The 8,814-nt window shown below is 41.9% G+C and overlaps 1 protein-coding gene and 1 long non-coding RNA gene across 3 annotated transcripts in view; one reads left to right on the plus strand and one right to left on the minus strand.

Annotated features, from left to right (window-relative positions):
* The window catches only part of LOC109298488, a 19,431-nt gene that overhangs the window by 8,720 nt on the left and 1,897 nt on the right, over positions 1–8,814 (minus strand). The gene's annotated exons all lie outside the window — the stretch shown is intronic.
* The window catches only part of DICER1 (dicer 1, ribonuclease III), a 140,702-nt gene that overhangs the window by 1,100 nt on the left and 130,788 nt on the right, over positions 1–8,814 (plus strand). The window lies entirely within an intron of this gene.

Consider the following 8,814-nt stretch of genomic DNA (forward strand, 5'->3'; position numbering starts at 1 on the left):
CCCCCCCCCCCCCCCCCCCAAGAGCCCCAAGGAAGGCCACTTCACATCAGAAAGCTTGGCTGTATCTCTCCCAGCTATATAGTTGGTTTGCTAGATATTAACTATAAAAACCCTTGCTTCTCTGATATTTTAAGTTTTTGCATTGCTGCTGGTTTTGCAGTAAAAGGAAGCTCTTTATGTCCCTGTACTACATCAGACCACAAGTCCATCTTGTCCATTATCCTGTTGCACAGTGTCAGTGTGGATGCTGAAAGGGAGAGGGGATGGGGTATGACTAGGGTTATTCTCCTGTTCGTTTCCCACTTCCAGCATTTAAGATCTAGGAAGTTCTGATTTGTCCTGCTTCCAAAACAAAACTTTTAAGCATCAAGGAGGTTACTTTCTTTGCTGTACCATTTTATATACGGGAGTATCAGAGATGACAAATTATCTCTCACTGGTGGTAGAAGAGCAAAGAACTCTCTATTCTCTTTTTCTTGTGCATCAGCCCAGAAGCTGGGTGACATTCGTGCCCCGTGCCACTGCATGAAACTGATCACCCGGATGGACAGTAGGGAAATGTACCAAATAAAAACAAATATAATGCTCACGTGCCACCTAATCAGAAATATATGAATAGCAATGTTCAGAGACCTCTTTCCAACACTTGATTGTCTGAGGTTATTTATCTTTGCATCTCTTTCATCATTGGTGTTTGCCGTGTGTGTATATAAAATATAAAAAAAAAAGGGGGCTTGCCTGGTTTTTGGAAATGCCTTTCATAGGCAAATTGGCAGCTCTTACTATATTTCTAGGCTTACCAGCAGGCCCTCTTTTCTGGTGTTATCTTTGAACTAGATCGGATATATTTTACTACTTTCTTCCAGCTCTCACTGACTCTAGCCAGTACATTTAACCACAGTTGCCCTCTTGTACGCTAGGGATTGAGGGACATAATTGAGGATATGGTCATAATTATTTGCATTTTGTCTTTTCTAAACTATAAACTTAATTTTTCTAGGCTAGGGATCACTTCTGGAAGGTGGGGAACCATAACTTTATTTTAAAGCTTCTATTGTATTGATTTTACTATTTGTTAAAATACTTTACTTATTTAAAGCCTTCAAATGCAGTTTGCATCAGTAGTTAGGATACTGTCCTGGGTTCTCTCTCGCTCTGCCAATGAACTGTTGTGTGGCCTGAGCAAATTACTTCATGTCTCCGTGCTTCTGTTTTCAATCCTACCCTTTGTCTGTTCTTTAAACTAAACTATAGTTGTGAGTACTCTGGGCTGGAGACACTTTTACTGTGCACTTGTACACTATTCAGCACGATGAGGCCTCTAGGTATGTGTAATACAAATTTATTAATGCAGCAGAATGAAATATTTATGAAATGCTCATTAAGAAGGCAGTCACTTGTGTGTGGGGGGGTTGGTTTTTTTGTTTTGTTTTTTATAGGGGTATGAGTAAGTCTAAACCTTGACCCACTGTTGTTCTGATTTTTATTTCTAGATATACTGTGGTGCTGGTCCATCACTCATCCAGGCTGCAGAGTTCACGGGCGGGCAGTCTTTAAGAACTGTAGACTTCATTAATTTGTGGTAATAATTACTAATAGCAGGGTTTGTGTTTTGTTTGCTTCACTGTTAGTGAAACTGAAGAAAAAACATACAGTAGTTCAAAAGTAGTTGAATGTTTTGGCTTCTTATTTTACTTCAAAAATTGAGAGAGTAGGAGCTCTGTCATTTTTTTAACTGATTTATATACACTAATCTGGAAGTTAGGAGGTCTTTGAGACGCTTTGACTTCACTATCTGCTATTATCGAGGACACTTTTAGTCAGCTGTTTTAAATAGTGGTGTCACAGAGGTGCACCAGTACATTGGTCCAATATCAGATTGGCACTGACAAAAAAAAAATAAATAAATAAAAATTGGCTACATCGGAAATTGGCCTAATGTGGATGATTAAATGGCTCATGCAAGCATTCAGCCACAGCACAGCATGTAGGCAGTGAGGAGCACAGCCCAACAGTATGGAGAGTTGTTTGTAGCTAGTAAGTGTGTGGTGGGGGGCAGATTAAGGCCCCCCACAGTGAGGGAGGGAGTGGGGCTGGGGCAGGTGCTGCCTGGCCAAGGTGCAGGATGGAGCCCCAGCTTGTTGTGGGGGGTGGCTCCCACTGCTGCAGGCCCTCTGGGAGGGCACCGGGCAGGTGGGGAGGGGAAGCGTATTGCCCCGCAGATCAGGGCAGGGCTGCAGGCTTGGCCTGAGCTCTGTGGTGGAGGAGCTGGAAGGGGGGGCTTGTGGGGGGCTACAGCTCCCCCATAGCCTGCCTCCCCCAAGCACAGCCTGGCTCAGCCCCCACTAGGAGGAGTCCAGTGCAGCCATAGCCTGCAGTGGCAGCCCTGCCCCATGCAGATTCAGGGGGCATATGCCCCCCCTCCATTCTCTACCAGGGTGTATGCAGCAGCATGAGCCGCCCTCCGGATGAGCCGTGGCTCTGTCCTGCACCCTGCCCTGCCCCAGCTGAGCAGCTCCTGCACGCAGCTGTCCATGCTGTATTGGAAACTGGATCAGTATTGGCCTATATGCCTCCTTAAAAACTGGCTATCAGTATCAGCCCCAAAAGTCTCTATTGGTGCACCCCTAATCATAGACTGTCCAAATTATCCCCAAGGTCTTAAAGACCATGGTACTGTCAGTTGTGCCTGACAGCCAGGCCTATGGAGAGTTAAATCTTTTGTTTGTTTGTTTGTTCGTTTGTTTTTTACTTGGCTGTTTCTTTTTATTTTACTTCAAAACCAGTAAGGAGCTTTATCTGTGTTTTGTTTTTGTTTTGTTTCCCCCCCTTGCCTTTTTTCCTAAAAATCATTTTGCCTTTCAGCTTAGCTTCCAGTCCTGTTACTCCAGCATTGTCACTTCCCTAGCTCTTCAGTGATTTGTGAATCACTAGTTCTTTCTGATTTGGGCAAGACTTGAGAGTACTTGATCTGTGACAGGTGACAGCTCTGGAAGAGCAGGTGCAGTTTTTATGAAGATTATAGGTGTTTGAGGCCTGTACTTTACCTTGAACTAGTTCATTGAAAGGAGCTGGTAGAATGCCAAAAAGGTTTATGAGTTCTAGGGGACTTGGAAAGACATATGATCAGGTCCCAAGGGATAAGTAATTTTCTCATGGCTTCCTCAGTATAGTTAATCCTCTATTATAGGAGCGGAGGTGTGAAACCTGTATCTTAGTTAATAGTAAGTGCTCTGGCAATAGGCAGTCTTGGAAAGATTGAGAGAGGTGAGTTCCAGTATAGAAAGTCAAGGTCTCAAGTAATAGTGCCTGCAGATGGCCTGCTTGCCTCTTATCTTGGTGGGTAAGAGTTTACAAGAAACTGTTCTGGCTGGCATGTGGAGCAGGTGTTAATTTTTGGCCAAGTTTCAAAGCAGCATGCAAGCAATTTTTTAAGTGTCAGTTGATTGCCAAGTGTATTAATAGTTTGTAAAAAGTTTTTTGTAAGGCCAGTCTACCCACCACCTTTTGATCCTCCTCCCTCACTTTGCTGGACCACTTGATCCTGGAGTAATCAACAAAATATTCTTATTAATGGAGATCTAGATTTGACTATCTTTGGAATAAGACCACTTAATCTGTAAATCATCAGAAAGATGGTCTCTGCATGCAAGGGAAAGGGAGTGTGTATGGTTTCTGAGCAGCAGTTACTTTCCCCCTCCCCTCCACTTGTTTCTGACATAAAAAAAAAAAACCTGTCACCAAGAACTCCCTCCTGCAGAATCTGAAATTATAGTATCTTAAATGCTCAAATATCCTAAACAGGGACATGTTGCATAGAACACACTAATACAGTGAGGGCCAACCGTTTTGGTAGGTGTGCCACAAACTTAGCCCTGCACCCTCCCGAATACTACTCCCATCTCATATCTCTCATCTGCTGCTCTGCTTTTTGCTTTCTGTTCTGTGATCCCTGCCCCAATATTTTGTTCTGCTTCCTGCTCTGTCTGTCTGTGCTGCCTGTGACCTCTGTGATCTGCCCTGTGCCATTTGGGGCACTTCTGTCACAGGTTGGCCACCCCTGCATCATTATATTATTTCTTTTTCTTTAAGCTTATATTGTGTTAGTGTCCCCTTCCCCTTCTTATTTTCACTTGGAGACTTAAGTTTGATTCATTTGTTTCTTTTAAATGAATAAAAGATGAAATGGACTTGTACTGGGCATTGATGCAACCAACTTAAGCTTCTTATGTAACAAAAGTCAAATAAGTAACCCATGCCTTGGGCTGAAGTAACAGGGTTCTGAAAATTTTGTAGTATGATGTTCTTCTGTCATCAGTATATAAGAAACCTGCTCCCAAGTTTGGATGGCCAATCAAAGAGTGCAGAAGATTTTTCAAGGAAAGAATTAACCATTAGAAAGGCAAATAACCATGGTAAATCTTATATAGAAGGAAAACTTCTGGATCTTGGCGTATTGCTGCAAAAGCTGTTGCTTGCTTGAAAGAAATCTAGAAGGTGTCAACAAAATTAAATTTGAATAAAAATTACAAATTGGAAATATCAGATTTGTTTTATATTGGTTTTTACTTTCCCATTTCTAGTCTTAAATTGCTAGGTAACTTGTAGCTGGTTTTCTAATTTTTCAAATTGTTACAGCAAGGAGAAAAATCTGACTTCTTACCAAAATGCTTCACCTGTTAGCATTCCTCTTTGTGCTAAAATAGAAAAGTAAAGCCTTGTTAACATTGTTACCCTAAGAATGATGAACTAGATGCAGAATTGATGACCTGTGCTATATTTGTAAAAAGCAGCACCCGATGGACTGAATGTGCACAAGTCTGAGGCTATCCTGCTTTCTAATCAGGGGATATTTCTCTATCTGACTTTGTATTTTGAAGTCTGTGGGACTTATTCTTTAGAGTAGGTATCTATTGGTAACCTATGGCTCCTGAGCTGAATCCCACAAAGGGGAGGACTGGTGATTCAGTGGTGTGTGCACCAGTCCCTTAAAGGTACCTGCTACCTCCTCAGCCCTGTGAGGGCTGATTCCTCCCAGCTCCTGCCCATCTCCTCCCCCTTCCTGCAGCCCTGCTCACCATCGCTGTTGAATTACCTGTTTTCTGTATGTTTGGCCATGGGCTTGTGGTGGTACTCCATAGGTGCACGCATGGGAAATCAACCCTCCTCATGGAGTAAGGCGGGCTGGGATGCTGCAGAGGGGATGGGTGCCACATGCTAGGCCACCTTTCTGAAATGTTGGTGATCTTTGCTCTGGACTTAAATAAGTGCTTCTAATAAGCACTTGCATAAGGAAAAAAAAAACTTGCTTTCCATACTGTTTAAAAAAAAAAAAAAAAAAGTATAAACACTTAATTTTTTGACACCAAAATAACATTGCTTTGAGGTGACAGGCTGTTATTAATAGTAATAAACCCCACTGTGGTCACTTACGCAAATCACTGAAGCTACTGAGGCTCAATCTCACTGAAGTTGGTATTGGTGTGAATTGAGCTATGTAATCTATTTCAAGTGTTTGCACAATTAAGGCCGTAATTTTCAGTACCTTATTTTCTGCCCATCATAAGTTATCATGTCTGATGTTTTGCAAGACTATCAGTAGTGAAATAGTAACACTGTCCCACACAACATTTTATTTGATTTTATGATGAATTGAATGATAAATTACCTTGACGTGTGGTGTTGTTTTTTTTTGTTTTTTTGTTTTTAGTCCTATTGGTTCTTTCAACCCTCTTTCTACCCCCTTCCCACCATATAACTCTTGGTTTCGGTTTCAGTATTTTGGCAATCATCATGGGTTATGGCTTGCATAGTTGTGTATGTACAGACTGAATATCAGCCCTATTATCAAAACACTGATACTGTTGGAGCTAGTTCACAAGCTGGAGAGCTATTAACATTCATAAGTTCAGGATTCCGTTGAACACTTTTTGAGAAGTTATGGTATGAATACTTAGGTGTAGGAGTGGAAATCAGTTCTTTCTGTTTACACTAGAAATTCCTGAATGCTAGCACTGTAGGCTTTAAACAGCAGAAGAGGGTTTGCTTTGAATAGTCACAGTAAAGTTACAAACTTGTAACTGAATCATTTGAACAGCAAATATAGCTGGCGCCAAAGGAACAGATGACAAACTTACATTTAAAGAGAACATTTTCGAGTCCTTATTTTATTATGCTAAGGTAGCTAACAAGACAATTTAATTGTAGTGGGTACTTCAGTTTTTTGCTTTGAAAACTTTAACTTAATTGTTTACTTCAGTTAAAGAACTCTTAATTGATCAAAATAAACTCCTTAGATTGATACTTGCAGATTGTGGCTTGTAAATTGCTTTCTGCCACACACCCCTCCCCCAGACTTTGACCTTGAGGTCAGCAGAGGCCAACCTCTTTTTCTTGCCTGGTGTGCCATAAGTTTGCCCCCTACCCTCAGTGCCACTCCAGTCCCCTTCCCTTCCCTTCCCTGATCTACTGCTCTGCTTTCTGCTCCATGCCCTGTTTCCCTGCCTGGTCAGCTGTGTTGCTTTGTTCCTTGCCCTATCTGCAGCTGTCCTGCCTGTCCCATCCCCAGTCCACTGTGTGCGAGGCACATGCTGCAGGTTAGCTACCCCTGCTCTAGGTTAAAACTGGAAGTATGTGAAGACATTCTTAGCATACATCGCCCTTGTTTTTGGTTAGATAAACTAACCAGAAGCTTTACTGTATTAAAATAATAAGAATGAAGTTAAATCTTAGAGTTCCAGTTACTTGTAGAAGAAAAACTTGTTGGACAGGCAAATGGAAAGCTAATTCTCAGGTTGGTATATATTTTGCCTGTAAGGTTTGGCTGAAATTGGGTCTTGCTTGTCTTATAAAGTAAATACACAATATGTACATGTATCTTTTTAAGGATTGAAAAAGCTGGTTCTGCAAAAATTGTCAGGCTTGCAATTTGAGAATTCATATTTAATTTGGATTTAATCGATTGATTAAATTTACAAGGGTTTAACATTTTGATACATGAATGTGCACAGATGCTTGCTTGTATTAGGGGAGTACCTAGAGGCTCTAGTGTGTGTTTGGGGTTTTTTTTTTTAAATCAGGATCATTGTGATAGCTGGTGTCCTAAAGTGCAATGTAACAAGAAAAAAAAGTAATAGAGATGACATTTAAGTAGAATAAAAAATTTTCTTCTTTCTAGGCAAGAAAGGTGTCCCCTGTTTTGGACACAGGAAAAATGGTGAAGCACAGAAAAGCTATATTCCTGTTTGCCTGCATCAGGGGATAGCTAGATATTGTGTGAATATTTCAAGAAACTTTGACCAGAAAAACAGGAATGCTGATTTTAAAACTTGTTTTGTGTGGGATGCTTGGGGAAAGTTGAGATGATTAAATCAACCAAAACAATGTAGCTAAAGTACATTAAACTTCTGCCTGGGTTTTGCTTAATCCTCCTAGGTACAGCAATCTATCTAGCTGTATTTCTGAAACCAGCATCTACAACAGGGGGTTAGTGCACTTGAACCTTATGTGCTAGCTTCCCAGCATTAACTGAGTTACCCTGATATTTCCCCCCCCACCAAAGCCTACAGTACAAAATAAGGGGAAAATTAACTAGTTAAAAATATTTGAAATGGGAACAATATAACTAAAGGTGTAGATCTTAAAGTTACTATGACATTTAGTCATTTTATAGAAATAAAAAACTCTTTCATGAGCTCAGAATTTTAAAGAGCTAAAGGACAGTCTAGCTTCAGTGTCTTAGGACCACACCTTGCACTTGTGAAGTCCAGGTCCATGACATCCCATAGGCCAGATGCGCTGTGGGCTACAAGTTTCTGGGACTCTAAGTAGCCTGAGCTCCCTGGTGCATAAGGGACATGATACAAAAGACCTGCAACCAACTTGGGGAGAAGTTTGTTACAAAAGTCAAGTGCTGCACCCTAACTGTTCAGTGTCCTGCAGAGTGTAGGGAATGTACCACAGTGGCAACTTCAATCAATCTACCTCAGAATGTTTAACAGTGGCAGCACCCAACCTTGGAGGGAATGATGAATGAATCCTTCTGGTGGGTGCTCCTAGAGGAGTCTGAGAGCATCTCTTAGTTTTAGCTATATATTTGTTCGCTTTGTATTTAAGCTTACACGAAGCTCTGGGTTTGGTTTTGTTAATTGAAATGGATGACAAGGCAGCTGAAGCACAGGTAGATTCATGTTGGCTCGGGTTGGCCTCCCCAAGAAAAAAACACTTCCTTGTGTATCTTCATTATCCACAGTTTATATCCTGACTTCAGTATAGGAATACAATGCAATACAGTCTGTTTTCTTTACCATTTGGGATATCTTGTGGAGGTAATCTTCTCTGCCCCTGATGTTCAGAATGTTGCTCTTTACTGCTTGCTTTATTCTAACAATATTCAAAATGCAGTAGGTAAGGCTGGAGCAGTGGTTCCCAAACTGTGGGTTGTGAACCCAAATGGGGTTGCAGCATCAGTGGATTGCGGGGGGGGGGGGCTGGAGTTTGGGGGGGGGGGCTCATGCTGAGGAAATGGTGTCATGCTCAAGACAGGTTTGGGAATCACTAAGTAGGAGTGTTTGTATTGCTTGGATGGCCTAGGAAGTGCAAGAGGAAAGGATTTCTTGGGTGGTGATATCTTAGAGGTAGGCAGTTTTTTATTTTGAGAAGAGGGCTGCTTACCCAGTTTTGGCAGGCTGTTGAGGGCTGCATGGGGTGCCCTGCCCCCTGGTCACCAGTGTCTTGGGACCAGTGTCCTAGGGCCAGCACCGGTGGGGGCCCAAAGCAGGGCATGGGCTGGCACGGGTCTGTGGAGCTGGGCTG

This window comes from Gavialis gangeticus, unplaced genomic scaffold (assembly GCF_001723915.1).
Source record: "Gavialis gangeticus isolate Ggan-Ray unplaced genomic scaffold, GavGan_comp1, whole genome shotgun sequence".
Classification (NCBI taxonomy): Eukaryota; Metazoa; Chordata; order Crocodylia; family Gavialidae; genus Gavialis; species Gavialis gangeticus.